The 14755-nt window shown below is 41.8% G+C and overlaps 1 non-coding gene across 1 annotated transcript; it reads right to left on the minus strand.

The window, feature by feature from the left end:
- Window positions 1-6247: 6247 nt before the first annotated feature.
- LOC118488604 lies at window positions 6248-6354 on the minus strand. The gene has a single exon (XR_004885148.1). It is a non-coding gene; the product is annotated as a small nucleolar RNA R71 (small nucleolar RNA).
- Between the last annotated feature and the right edge of the window lie 8401 nt (window positions 6355-14755).

Consider the following 14755-nt stretch of genomic DNA (forward strand, 5'->3'; position numbering starts at 1 on the left):
TAATATATTTAACATAACAAATCAGTAGAAAAAGGTTTGGGGTCAAAAATTTTTGTAAAACTCATTTTATGGTCAAAAAGGGCAAAACCGGCATAAGCCGAATTAAGCTTAAAACCTTAAGTTATGCTCAGCCTAAAAATAAATAAAAATCTTTAAAATTCCCAAAATATTATTATATAACAGCGGTTATAAAGTTTTGATACAAAATTTGGGTTTAGGTAGGTTACATGCTAATTACGCTAATTATTTACTAAGAAAGCTTCTATTTACGCTAATGAGCGTAACTCCTAACCTAGACCTCAAACTGATGTCAAATTTTGGGGACAAGTCCATAATTCAGTAACTAAGATGTCTACCCTTTTATATTTTCATAAATCATGATTTATGGACATTTGGGCATAATGGTCAACATATGGGCATTTAACGGAAACATGCATACGATCAAGATATCTAATGAACCAAGTTGTATAATCACAGGAGGATATACTAACATGTTATTAGGTCCAAAAGAAGCTCTAAGGTAATCTTAATCTTGACTAAAACGGGTCAGAACTAAAAGTCAAAGCGAAAGTCAAACTATGCGACTTTCGGTTCCAAACCGGGTCTAAACAGAAAATTGTCGAGTTGAACATGTTGGAACATGTTCTTACATTATTTACCAAGTTATATTAATGATAAAACAGGTTGCATGCATCCTACATTGCTAATTATAAGTTAATTTGGATTTAAGCATTCTGTTGACTTTTTATAGTTAGCTTTGACTCGACAATTGACATGCTTAGAGTGGGAATCTGGAAATACCCTTTTAAGGGTTTGTTACCCACATAATTACCTACTTAAAGGTATCTTTAATTCGTGATTTGACAGAGCACATTTTAATTAATCACGAAGTCAAACCTTAATTGCGACGGTTTGACTTTTACTTAATTAACTAAGCTAAAATGGATTAAGGGAGGTTATGGTCACCTACAAGGATCCTAAATAGGATTAGAGACTTAATGAGCACTTGTTGATGTCCAAGGAAGTTCCAGAGAATAGCTCCAAGTGAGTGTCACAATGAATGATCAAAGTTCACCACTTCACTTCCTTATATAGGGACCAAGATGCTCTAGGATCAAGACATGGAAGTCTAGGATAGTTACAAGATCACCCCAGGTGTCCCTAATAGGCTAAATACTGCCTAGAGAGTCCCTTGTTTCGAAAACCACCTCAATAAGGCGGTGCAACAGGCTGAACAGGCAGCTGTCCATTTTTTGCTGCCAGCGACAGTCTTACAGACCGTAAGCTTAAGGCCTTGCGGTCCGTAAGCACCTCTTGCGGACCGTATGCTGAAATGGCTGCGGTCCGTAACCGACCCTTGCTGAAAACGCCCAGGTACCCTCCTTACGGACCGTAAGCCTATAGCCTTGCATTCCGTAACCGTTGGTCAGAGGACAAAAATTTGTAAACTTTTAAGTCTTGACCATGCAATCAAACAATTTCCGAATTCAGTCCATCTTTTTCAGTAGTGGGGCCATTTGTTCAGCCATTGCATGCATGGATAGGTCTTACATGTTCCCATCTTCATTTGACCTCTTATGGAACTTGCAAAGTGACGGAAATACCAAGAGCAAGTCTTGGATTCTTTTAATAGTTAACAAGCTTCATAATTATTCTTGATTCTTTCTTATAAGAATTCTTATTTAGCATTATTAGTAGTAACAATCCTGTCAAATCCCGAGTTCACATAAAAGATGGAACTTTATTTATTTGGAAACAACCGGTTATCATATAGGATGACTTTCAAAAGATTTAAGGATCTTGGGATTTATAAAATTCGGGTTGCTCAGAGGTGATTTAATAACATGTCGCCCTTGGGTCGTTCAGAGGTATTTTAAATAAAATGACGCCCCTTTTAAATAAAATCCTACCAAACATCTTTTATTTAATCCGGTTTTTCTGACACGTCTGTCTCTCATGACACGTGTCTTTATTCTAATGGACAGGAATTTCCGAGGTGTTACATCCTCACCCCCTTAAAAGAAATCTCGACCTCGAGATTTACTGAAACAAATGAGGGTATTTTTCCTTCATTGTGGATTCTAATTCCCACGTAGAATCAGGACCTCTGCGGCCCTCCAATTTGACCTTGACAATATGCACGAGCTTCCTCCGAAGCTTCTTTACCTGTCGATCCTCAATCGACACAGGTTTTTCCACAAATTTTAAGCTCTCGTCTATATGCACATCTGTGTGTGGTATGACTAGTGACTCATCAGCTAGACATTTCTTCAGATTGCAGACGTGAAATACATTATGAATCCCATCGAGCTCTTCAGGTAAGTTCAACTTATAAGCCACTGATCCTACACATTCGATGATTTCGAATGGTCCTATATACCTTGGGCTTAACTTACCTTTCTTGCCAAATCGCATCACCCCTTTCCAAGGCGATACTTTGAGCAAAACTTTATCACCAACCTCGAACTTGAGAGGCTTTCGCCTTTCATCCGCATAGCTTTTCTGCCTGTCTCGAGCAGCTTTCAGGCGGTCACGAATTTGAACAATCTTGTCTGTTGTCTCGAAGACTAAGTCAGGACCTGATAATTGGGTATCCCCTACTTTTGCCCAGCAGATGGGCGTTCGGCACTTTCTACCATATAGTGCCTCAAAAGGCGCAGTCTTAATGCTAGTATGGTAGCTATTATTGTAGGAGAACTCGACCAATGGTAAATTCCTGTCCCAACTTCCTCCTAGATCAATCACACATGCCCGTAGCATGTCTTCCAATGTCTGGATAGTACGCTCACTCTGCCCATCCGTTTGAGGATGGTAAGCCGTACTGAAATTTAATTGAGTGCCCAGAGACTGTTGGAAACTCTTCCAGAAATGTGATGTGTATCTAGTATCCCGATCTGAGATAATGGATACTGGTACGCCATGTAAAGCCACAATCTTATCCACGTACAGTTGGGCTAGCATGTCAGAGCTGAAGGTTTCTTTAATGGGCAGGAAATGTGCTGACTTAGTCAGTTTATCAACTATGACCCATATGGTATCGTTTCCCTTCGGCGTCTTAGGCAATTTGGTGATGAAGTCCATCATCACCATTTCCCATTTCCACGTGGGAATTTCAGGCTGTTGCAGTAAACCTGACGGCTTCTGATGTTCAGCTTTGACTTTAGCACACGTCAAGCATTTAGCTACATAAGCAGCTATAGACTTTTTCAAGCCTATCCACCAATAATTCGCCTTCAAATCCTGGTACATCTTATCAGCTCCAGGATGGACGGAATATTTGGAACTGTGTGCTTCCTTGAGGATAACATCTCGAAGTCCTCCATATACAGGAACCCATATTCGTCCGTTCAATCTCAACATTCCGTTCTTATCGTAGGACAACTGTTTTTCAGTTACTCCTAGTTTTTCCTCAGGATAGTTAGCTTCCAACACAGCTTCCTTCTGTGCAGCTAACAACCTTTCATTCAAACTGCTCTTAACTTCAATGCTCTTGGCATTGATCCTTATCGGCTTCACTCTTTCCTTCCTGCTTAATGCATCTGCGACTACATTGGCCTTGCCTGGTTGGTACCTTATTTCACAATCATAATCCTTCAAGGTTTCCATCCATCGTCGCTGCCTCATGTTCAAATCCTTCTGATTGAACAGGTGTTGAAGGTGATGTGTGTAAAATGCAACATATAAATCACATCAATTAAGGCATAAAACTAACCCTTTTTAAGTACTAATGTTGGAAAAAAGAGTGTTTTTGTCTTCCTTTTGTATTTTCAGGATGAAATGAGCTCAAAATCACAAAAGAAGCAAAAAGACATCTAATTCTACCATAAATACAAGAAAAGGAACAAAAATGGACTGCCCGGACCCTCAACGGCATCTCCCAAGGCAAAGGAGAAGAAACAGAGTCTGAACACGCCCCGTGTCTAGCGAACACGGGGGCGTGCCCAGGAAGCAGCAGAAAAGACAAACTAGTAGAAGCTTCCATTGCCCACCACGGGGCCGTGTCCAGCGAGCACGGGGGCGTGGTGAAAGTACAGCAGGCGCATTAATTGTAATTCGCAATTACAATTAATGAAGTGAGAGAATGTCAGACGGGCACGGGGCCGTGTCCAGCGGACACGGGGCCGTGTCCAGCCTTCTGTTCAGCCTATAAATAGAGGAGCTTGGCTTCATTCTCTCTCATCCCTTGGCACACCACCTCTCTCACACTTCATCCACCACCCACCACCACCATAACACCATCATCCACCACCATCATCCATTGTCCATCGTAGAGTGTGTGAGTCGTCTCGGGATCCAAGATTGATCGTAAGAGTTCTTGACAATCAAGGCCATGGTTGCCTAAGTCTCTTACATCACTTGGTGAAGACAAGTGTTTAGTATAATACTTTTTATTTTTAATCTTTTGCACTTTTTATTTGGTTTTGTATTAATGACTTTAATAACTAGTTACTTATGTTGAAGGTGATCTTTCCTTATCGTTTGTCCGTGGTGTCTTGGCATTATTTTACTGTCTATATAAAATAAAAGATTTTCACCATTCATATCTCCACGGTCTATATGGAGGTATGTTGGCTACCTGGTCGGGGGTTAAGGGAACGGTTTGGTAAGGGTCTTGCCCTTGTTCAGCGTTTAGAGGTCCTGCTTGGGACCTGGGTCAAATTTAGTAGGATCTCCTTCAATGCCCATAGGTATTGGATGGCGGGGATCCAAATTCTTTGACCCCCTCATAAGTTAACTACTATTAATACTATAACCCGGCTATTTAGGACTGTATCCCTGCTGACTCAGACTACTTAGCCGAGGGTAACGTCACCGCCAAAAGCGGGGCCTACCATAATTTGCATTAATAACTTAATTCATTATCTTTCAATAATCCGACCCTTAGGATTGTATCCTTGCTGACTCAAACTACTGGGTTGAGGGTAACGTCGCTTTCAAAAGAGGGGCCTACTACAATAACTAAGATAATCTCTTAAACAAGTGCAAAAGCGCGAAAATAATCAAAGGTTATACTAATACACGTGTCGGATCCAAGTGATTCATCTTGTCTATCTGTTTTTATTTTATTTTTATTTTTCAGCATTTAGTTAGTTTTTACTTTTCTTAGTTCAAAACATTTTTCTAACTTTTTGATTTGATTAGACGTTGAGGATAAACCGGTATTAAAAGCTCTTGTGTCCTTGGACGACCTCGGTATCTTACCAACACTATACTACGTCCACGATGGGTGCACTTGCCCATATGTGTGTTTAGTGTTAGTGAATATCGTGTTTTATAAATTTAAAACTTGGCTAAAAGTGTAAAAAGGGGCTTAAATATACATCAAAAATATATACACACCGACACACATCAAGTTTTTTGGCGCCGTTGCCGGGGACACAAGGATTTTAAGAAAGTTAGGAATCAACGGCCTAATCATATTTTTATTTTTCTTTAATTTTTTTAGGATTTTTCTTAGATTTTCAGCTTCTGCAGAGCTCAGCACGGGGCCGTGCCTGGTCGGACACGGGCCGTGCTCAGCAACGTTACTGGCAGTTTTTGTTTTTTCAAGTTACAGAAGGCTGACCACGGGGCCGTGCCGGTGCAACACAGGGCCGTGTCCAACTTCCAGTAACTGGGATCTGAAAAACAATCACTGTAATTCCGACCACGGGGCCGTGTTCGCTCAACACGGGGCCGTGGTGAACCTTCTGACCAACATTCTTTTCTGTTTTTATTGCAGGACTTGGAACCCGACGCCATCTTCACATAGTGTATGAGCTCCAGTTCCAATAAAGACATAAAGGAACCGCTAGAAGAACCCGAACGCTTTCTCAGAAAAAGGTTAAAAGCCAAAAACCAAGAGAAGGTTTCGGGTGATCCACCCCCAATGGCGGACCAACGTACCCTTATGGATTATCTACGGCCCACCGTAGGTAATCTAGGCGCCGCTATCAATGCTCCGAATGTCGAAGCCAATAACTTCGAACTTCGACCGCATTTGATACAAATGCTCCAAAACTCCGCAACCTTCCACGGGCTTGCGGACGAGGATCCTCATCTACATATAACTAATTTCTTAGAAATATGTGATACCTTTCGGATCAATGGAGCATCAAACGACGCCATCCGCCTCCGTATGTTTCCATTCTCACTAAAAGACCGAGCGAAAGCTTGGCTCAACACCCTCCCAGCTGGATCGGTAAACACCTGGGATGAACTAGCCCAAAAGTTTCTATATAAGTATTTCCCTCCTTCTAAAACTGCTAAATTAATGGCTGAAATTAATACATACTCACAAGAGGACGGGGAATCCTTATATGAAACATGGGAAAGGTTCAAGGAGCTATTACGCAAGTGTCCCCATCACGGCCTCGCAATATGGCAACAAGTATCCACTTTCTACAATGGATTGTTGCCACACACTAGGCAGACACTTGATTCTAGCTCCGGGGGACTTTTAGGTAATCGACGCCCACACGAAATATATAATCAGATTGGGGAAATTGCTCAAACCAATTTTCAATGGCACACTCCCTGGGGAAATAAGTCTATCGCCCCGGGCGCCCATAAGGTCGACGAAAGCACCTCTTTACAAGCCCAAATCGAGGCCCTTTCTTCAAAAATAAAAAAATTAGAAATGACAAAAACAGTCTCGGTTATGGCTTGTGAAGGGTGTGGTGGGTCACATGAAAATTAGAGTTGCATGAAAGAAACGGACGATCAGCAAGAAATGGTAAACTACATTGATAATAGACCTAGGCCGTCGGGTCCTCCAACGGGAACTTACAACCAAGGATGGCGAAACCACCCAAACCTTGGTTGGAGGGAAACCGGCAATAGTAGTAACCAACAAACCCAACGAACAAACTTTCAGCAATCAAGAAATGAGTCACAAAATTTCACTCAACAACAAGGTGGACGAGAAAGGCTCGAAGATACTATATCTCGCCTCGTCTCCGACACTGATAAGAAAAACTCGGAGAGATTTCTACAATTAGAATCTAATTTTAGGAATCAACAAGCTAGCATTCAAAACATAGAAAAACAAATAAATCAACTAGCACAAAATTTTTCCGAGAGACCGCAAGGCGCATTACCTAGCAATACCGAAACAAACCCAAAGGCGCAAGTTCACCTCATCACACTACGAAACCGCACCGTGGGGCCTGCAGAAGTACCTACACCAACGGAAAGAACAATGCCAACACATCTGCAAGAAAAGAACTCTCCCCCATCACCAGAGCCTACCAAGGCTCCTCGAGTTCCGTACCCCGGTAGGTTAATTCGTCAAAAGACCAATGAGCAGTTCGCAAAATTCGAAAGTCTGTTAAAACAGTTGCATGTCAATATTCCTTTTATCGAAGTCCTAACCCAAATGCCCAAATATTCTAAATTTATGAGGGACTTCCTTACACATAAAAAGAAAATTGAAAATTTGCAATTAGTTAATTTAGGCGAAGAATGCTCTGCCCTCGTACTCAATAAACTACCCCAAAAGAAAATCGATCCCGGAAGTTTCACGATTCCATGCTCAATAGGGGAATCATCCGTTCGCAATGCCTTGGCCGACTTAGGGCTAGCATTAACCTCATGCCCTCATCGATGTTCAAAAGGCTTGGCTTGGGAACCACGAGCCCTACAAAAATAAGCATACAACTCGCTGATCGATCAGTCAAGTTCCCACAAGGTGTCATCGAGAATGTCTTGGTAAGGGTAAGCAGATTCGTTTATCCAGTTGACTTTGTCAGACTCGACATGGAGGAAGACACCGAGGTCCCCCTTATCCTAGGGAGACCCTTCCTTGCCACAGCACAAGCAGTGGTAGACATGAATGACGGGACACTGACTTTGAGGTATGGGGACGATGAGGTGAAGTTCGGAGTGGGAAAGAAAATAGAGGACGACGACCCAGTCAATTACATGAAGGTTATTGATTCAAGCTTGGATGCCGCTCTCCGACGGTGTAACTTGGGAAGCAAGGCACTCCACTCAGAAGATATATAACCGGGAATCGGGTCTAGCCAAGGACCCTTATAAACGTGGCGCACCACGGAGGCATTCCGCGGATCTATCCTTAGTTTAGTTTAGTTTAGTTTAATCTTTTAGTTTTTGCAGAATAAAACACACTCATGGTGGTAATGGATGAAAAAGGGAACGAGAAAAATGGAACCATGCACGAAGAACAGAGCAACCCGACAAAAATCTCCATCACAGAAGGCTCAACACGGGCCGTGCCCAACCAACACGGCCCCGTGCTGAGCCCCTGCAGAAAATCACCCAGTTCAGGTAACTGGACACGGGCCGTGTTCAGCGGACACGCCCCCGTGTCCAGGCTTCTGTTTCAATTCTGTAATTTTTGTTACTGGCACTTGACCACGGGGCCGTGCCCGGTGAACACGGGGCCGTGTCCAGGATGCCAGTAACATAAATCTTTGCTTTTTAACCCACTTTTATACATTCTAATCAACCAAAAACATTATTTTTGGACACATTGAGGACAATGTGTAATTTAAGTGTGGGGGGATGCTAAAACCTTGAAATTTTGCAAAATCCTAAACACAAGCCTTACACAAAACTCTATTGGAACCGCTAAACACCCCAAATTTTTTTCAAAAACTTTTTCATTTTTTTATTTACTTGTCTTAGTTTAAGTTGGGAATAACAAGTTCTAAAAAGGTTATATTTTTACAAGTTTACAACCGATAGCGTCATGATAAAAAAGGGACCAACATAAGAAAATTATGAAACGGTATAACAAGCCTAGTTTAAAATTCGATTATATATGCTTGGTCACATTAAAAACCCATTCCCACAAAAGTGAGTTTTGAGCCTTTATTGAGCATAAAAATACACATATTTAGATTAAATGCTCATTTTTCGTTTCTTGTGTGAATAGCCGCTCGGTCCTTACAAATCTAGAACTTGCCATGACGATACATTCCCGGTCCTTACCAACTTAAACCCAAGTAAGTAAATGATGGAGGCATTAGGACTAACCATTTTTTTTCAAAACCATTATTTTTCAATTTTTTTTTACCTACCCAAAATCCCCCTAGATAGCCCCTTTGAGCATAAACCTTTCATTTCATTACCCCAAAACCCTTTTTACCCACCAAAATTTTTTTTTTATTTTTTTTAGTAACAAGTTCGCTTTTTCGTAAACTCACCTTTTTATGTGACGATTGAAAAAAAAAATAGTATATGATGATGATGAAGTCAAAAACAAACAAAAGCTATAAAAGCTTGTTTGGAGAAATACTTCAAAATAAAAAGTCACTAAAAACAAGGTACTTCACGAAAACCGACGCTTGTTACGATTTTCGCCCTTTTTACTAACCACTAACCAACCACCCACCTTTAAACCCAAGCCTTCACCCAAAAAAGTCCTCTTGATACTTACAAAGGTAAAAAGTTAAAAAGGAGGAGGATTGATTGCTTGGCAAGCCTATAGAAGACGTAAGTTCCGTGCCGCTCTCGAGTGATTCACTAAAATATACACCTTCGGCCGAGTGTTGAGTGATCTCCCGTGAGGTATGTGAACTTGTATATAAATGGAATTTTAATAAGGCATGCTATGCCCAAATAAGTAATTCATCTTATGAAAAGTTCAAAATAAATCATAACGAATAGGATTGTAAATAAATAAAAATAAAACCTATAAAAACCTTGGATTCCCGACACTCTAGGACAAGCTAAAAAACTTCTCTTCTACCTATTCCATTTGGGAGTGTAAGCCACATTTAAAGAGTTTTGCTTGAGGACAAGCAAAAGTTCAAGTGTGGGGGTATTTGATGTGTGTAAAATGCAACATATAAATCACATCAATTAAGGCATAAAACTAACCCTTTTTAAGTACTAATGTTGGAAAAAGAGTGTTTTTGTCTTCCTTTTGTATTTTCAGGATGAAATGAGCTCAAAATCACAAAAGAAGCAAAAAGACATCTAATTCTACCATAAATACAAGAAAAGGAACAAAAATGGACTGCCCGGACCCTCAACGGCATCTCCCAAGGCAAAGGAGAAGAAACAGAGTCTGAACACGCCCCGTGTCTAGCGAACACGGGGGCGTGCCCAGGAAGCAGCAGAAAAGACAAACTAGTAGAAGCTTCCATTGCCCACCACGGGGCCGTGTCCAGCGAGCACGGGGGCGTGGTGAAAGTACAGCAGGCGCATTAATTGTAATTCGCAATTACAATTAATGAAGTGAGAGAATGTCAGACGGGCACGGGGCCGTGTCCAGCGGACACGGGGCCGTGTCCAGCCTTCTGTTCAGCCTATAAATAGAGGAGCTTGGCTTCATTCTCTCTCATCCCTTGGCACACCACCTCTCTCACACTTCATCCACCACCCACCACCACCATAACACCATCATCCACCACCATCATCCATTGTCCATCGTAGAGTGTGTGAGTCGTCTCGGGATCCAAGATTGATCGTAAGAGTTCTTGACAATCAAGGCCATGGTTGCCTAAGTCTCTTACATCACTTGGTGAAGACAAGTGTTTAGTATAATACTTTTTATTTTTAATCTTTTGCACTTTTTATTTGGTTTTGTATTAATGACTTTAATAACTAGTTACTTATGTTGAAGGTGATCTTTCCTTATCGTTTGTCCGTGGTGTCTTGGCATTATTTTACTGTCTATATAAAATAAAAGATTTTCACCATTCATATCTCCACGGTCTATATGGAGGTATGTTGGCTACCTGGTCGGGGGTTAAGGGAACGGTTTGGTAAGGGTCTTGCCCTTGTTCAGCGTTTAGAGGTCCTGCTTGGGACCTGGGTCAAATTTAGTAGGATCTCCTTCAATGCCCATAGGTATTGGATGGCGGGGATCCAAATTCTTTGACCCCCTCATAAGTTAACTACTATTAATACTATAACCCGGCTATTTAGGACTGTATCCCTGCTGACTCAGACTACTTAGCCGAGGGTAACGTCACCGCCAAAAGCGGGGCCTACCATAATTTGCATTAATAACTTAATTCATTATCTTTCAATAATCCGACCCTTTAGGATTGTATCCTTGCTGACTCAAACTACTGGGTTGAGGGTAACGTCGCCTTCAAAAGAGGGGCCTACTACAATAACTAAGATAATCTCTTAAACAAGTGCAAAAGCGCGAAAATAATCAAAGGTTATACTAATACACGTGTCGGATCCAAGTGATTCATCTTGTCTATCTGTTTTTATTTTATTTTTATTTTTCAGCATTTAGTTAGTTTTTACTTTTCTTAGTTCAAAACATTTTTCTAACTTTTTGATTTGATTAGACGTTGAGGATAAACCGGTATTAAAAGCTCTTGTGTCCTTGGACGACCTCGGTATCTTACCAACACTATACTACGTCCACGATGGGTGCATTTGCCCATATGTGTGTTTAGTGTTAGTGAATATCGTGTTTTATAAATTTAAAACTTGGCTAAAAGTGTAAAAAGGGGCTTAAATATACATCAAAAATATATACACACCGACACACATCAGAAGGCTCTTGTGGTCGGAATAGATTACACACTTCGTACCATACAGATAATGCCTCCAAAGCTTAAGTGCAAATACAACGGCACCCAATTCCAAGTCATGGGTGGTGTAATTCTTTTCGTGCACCTTTAGTTGACGTGAAGCGTAGGCAATGACCTTGCCCTTTTGCATTAACACACAATCCATTCCGGTGTGTGATGCATCACAATACACCACAAATTCTTCAATGCCTTCAGGTAGTGTTAAAACTGGTGCGTTACTCAACTTCTGCTTCAAGATATCAAAAGATTCTTGCTGCTTAGGTCCCCAATTAAACTTAATGTTCTTACGTGTTAACGACGTTAAGGGTGCAACAATTCTTGAGAAGTTTTTAATAAAACGCTTATAGTATCCAGCCAAACCTAGGAAGCTACGAATCTCTGAAGGTGTCTTTGGCTCCTGCCAGTTCATGATAGCTTCTATCTTTGCGGGATCCACTTGAATTCCACGCTCACTCACAGCGTGTCCAAGAAACTGGACTTCGCGAAGCCAAAATTCACACTTTGAAAACTTGGCATAGAGCTTCTCTTGATGGAGCAGCTTAAGAATGCACCGAAGATGCCTCTCATGGTCGGCTCGGTCCTTTGAGTAGATGAGGATGTCGTCAATGAAGACGATGACAAATTTATCCAGATAAGGCTTGCATACGCGATTCATGAGATCCATGAATGCGGCAGGTGCGTTAGTGAGCCCAAAAGGCATCACCAGGAACTCGTAGTGACCATAACGAGTCCTAAACGCGGTCTTATGTACATCCTCCTCCTTAACTTTCAATTGATGATAGCCTGACCTGAGATCTATCTTAGAGAAGTAACTCGCTCCCTGTAGTTGGTCGAATAGATCATCGATTCTGGGCAAAGGATATCTGTTCTTGATAGTAACCTTGTTTAGCTCACGGTAATCAATGCATAGACGCATTGATCCATCCTTCTTCTTAACAAACAAAATTGGCGCTCCCCATGGAGATGAACTAGGTCTAATAAAACCTTTAGCTAGTAAATCATCTAGCTGTGTCCTTAATTCCTTCATCTCCGTTGGTGCTAATCTATACGGTGCTCTGGCTACTGGTGCAGCTCCGGGAATGATGTCAATCTTGAATTCCACCTGCCTGTCCGGTGGCAAACCAGGTAGTTCCTCTGGAAAAACCTCGGGATAGTCAGAAATGATCGGTATGTCTTCGATCCTGAGCTTCTTCTCGCCAATAGTTACTTGTGCCATATAAATGACACAACCCCTACTCGTGCATCCGGATGCCTTAAGCATAGCCACTTGCTCTGACAATCCGTGTTGAGTATCTCCTTGAATAGTGAGTGGCTCACCAGATGGGGTCTTGATCACTACCTGCTTCTTGTTGCACACTATCTGGGCTTGGTTTCGCGATAACCAATCCATTCCTATTACTACATCAAAGCCTGCTAATTTGAACGGGAGGAGGGACATAGGAAAAGAGTGGTTCCTAATGGCTATGGCACATCCATCTAACATAGTCGAGACGGTTTCTAAAGTCCCATATGCTAACTCTACCTCATAATTTACTTTCAAGGCTTTAATAGGCAATCTTAGCAATTCACAGAATTTATCATCTACGAAGGATTTATCTGCTCCAGTATCAAACAATACTCTTGCGTAAACGTCATTAATGAGAAACGTACCAGTTATGACGTTATCATTCTGGATGGCCTCCTGCACATTCATTTGGAAGACCTTAGCGTTGGTCTTCTTCCCCTCCTCAGCCTTCTTTACTATCTTTGGGCAATTGGTCTTGATGTGCCCCTTCTCATTGCAACTGTAACAAGTTGCACCCTTCAACTTTTTGCACTCAAGAGTTCGGTGCTCAGTGGACTTGCATATCCCACATGCCTTAGGTTGGGATTTCTGCTTATACCTGCACCTCCCGAAGTGGTGCTTCTTCCAAACCTTGCACTTGGGCCTATCGCCCGACTGTTGATCGTTCCTCCTGGCCTCAGACCCCTTCTTACTGTCACGGTTCCCCTTATATTTCTTGCCTGAGCGACGTGAATTGTCATCTTCACGTTTCCTCTTTTCAGAGTCCGCATTTCTTAATGATCTCTGTCTCACGGCATCTTGAGTGAGGGACAGAGACAAATCGGTTACAGATCTAAACGTGATAGGTCGGGAGGCTTTTACGCTGGCCTTGATTTCTGGGGCCAAACCCCCAATGAAGCGCGCGATTCTCTTGGGTTCCGGGGTTACTAGGTAAGGAACCATTCTGGACAAAGTGTTGAAACTGGTGAGGTATGCCTGGCAGTCTAGGTTTTTCATAACCAGAGATAAGAAATCAGATTCTATTCGTTCAACCTCATGCTGAGGGCAGTAGTTATCCTTGACAAGAGCAACAAATTGCTTCCATGACATATTGTACAAGGCAACCTTTCCAGAAGCCTGGATCAACCCCCCCACCAAGCTAGAGCCTCACCCCTGAAAGACTGGGATGCAAACTTAACCATATCCCTTTCAGCGCAACCACTGATGTCGACAACTGTATCTATTTCATCAAGCCATGTCATACAGTCTACTGCTCCTTTTTCCCCAGTAAACTCCCGGGGTTTACAAGATACAAAATATTTATACGTGCAACCCTTAGCACGCGGAGCATCGTCAAACACAGTCTTCTTAGGGTGAACACTGTTTTCATTTGAGGAAAGCCGGTCATCATCTTTCTTAGATTTGGGTGGAGTAGGTGGTGGTTTGTTGTGAGCCTCAGAATGATTCTTTGGTTTAGCATGCGGTGTAGGTAGGGTTCTACTACGGGTCTCACTGTACTCACTGTACTGTCGTTCCAAGGCTTTCGCAACCGCATCATTCACAATTGCTTTCAGCCCAGCACCCGTCACTAAGAATTTAGCATCATCACGGTTTCCTACCGGATGGCTATTGACTTCATCCGATCCAGCCATGTAGCTTCAATTGCTACATATAAATGATGGACAAGGTTTTTACTCAAAGGCTCTTACAGTATTTTATGTTTTATTAACCAAGGTTTTAAATTGCCATTTCAGGTTAATTTGTTAGAATCTTAGGATTTTATCATCACCCTATGATACTCTATTATTAGCACATAAGGCCTAGTCACAGGGACAGTTTTCAATAAACCAGGATTTTATAGTATCTAGGTGTTTTAGGTTTGAATCGTAGTTCGTTACCATTTATTAACAGGGAGTCATAAGCTACCACTGTCCTTAGTCACGGAGGACATTTAATTATTGCCCACAGACACTTCGCCTCGAAGAAG

This window comes from Helianthus annuus, chromosome 16 (genome assembly GCF_002127325.2).
Source record: "Helianthus annuus cultivar XRQ/B chromosome 16, HanXRQr2.0-SUNRISE, whole genome shotgun sequence".
Classification (NCBI taxonomy): domain Eukaryota; kingdom Viridiplantae; phylum Streptophyta; class Magnoliopsida; order Asterales; family Asteraceae; genus Helianthus; species Helianthus annuus.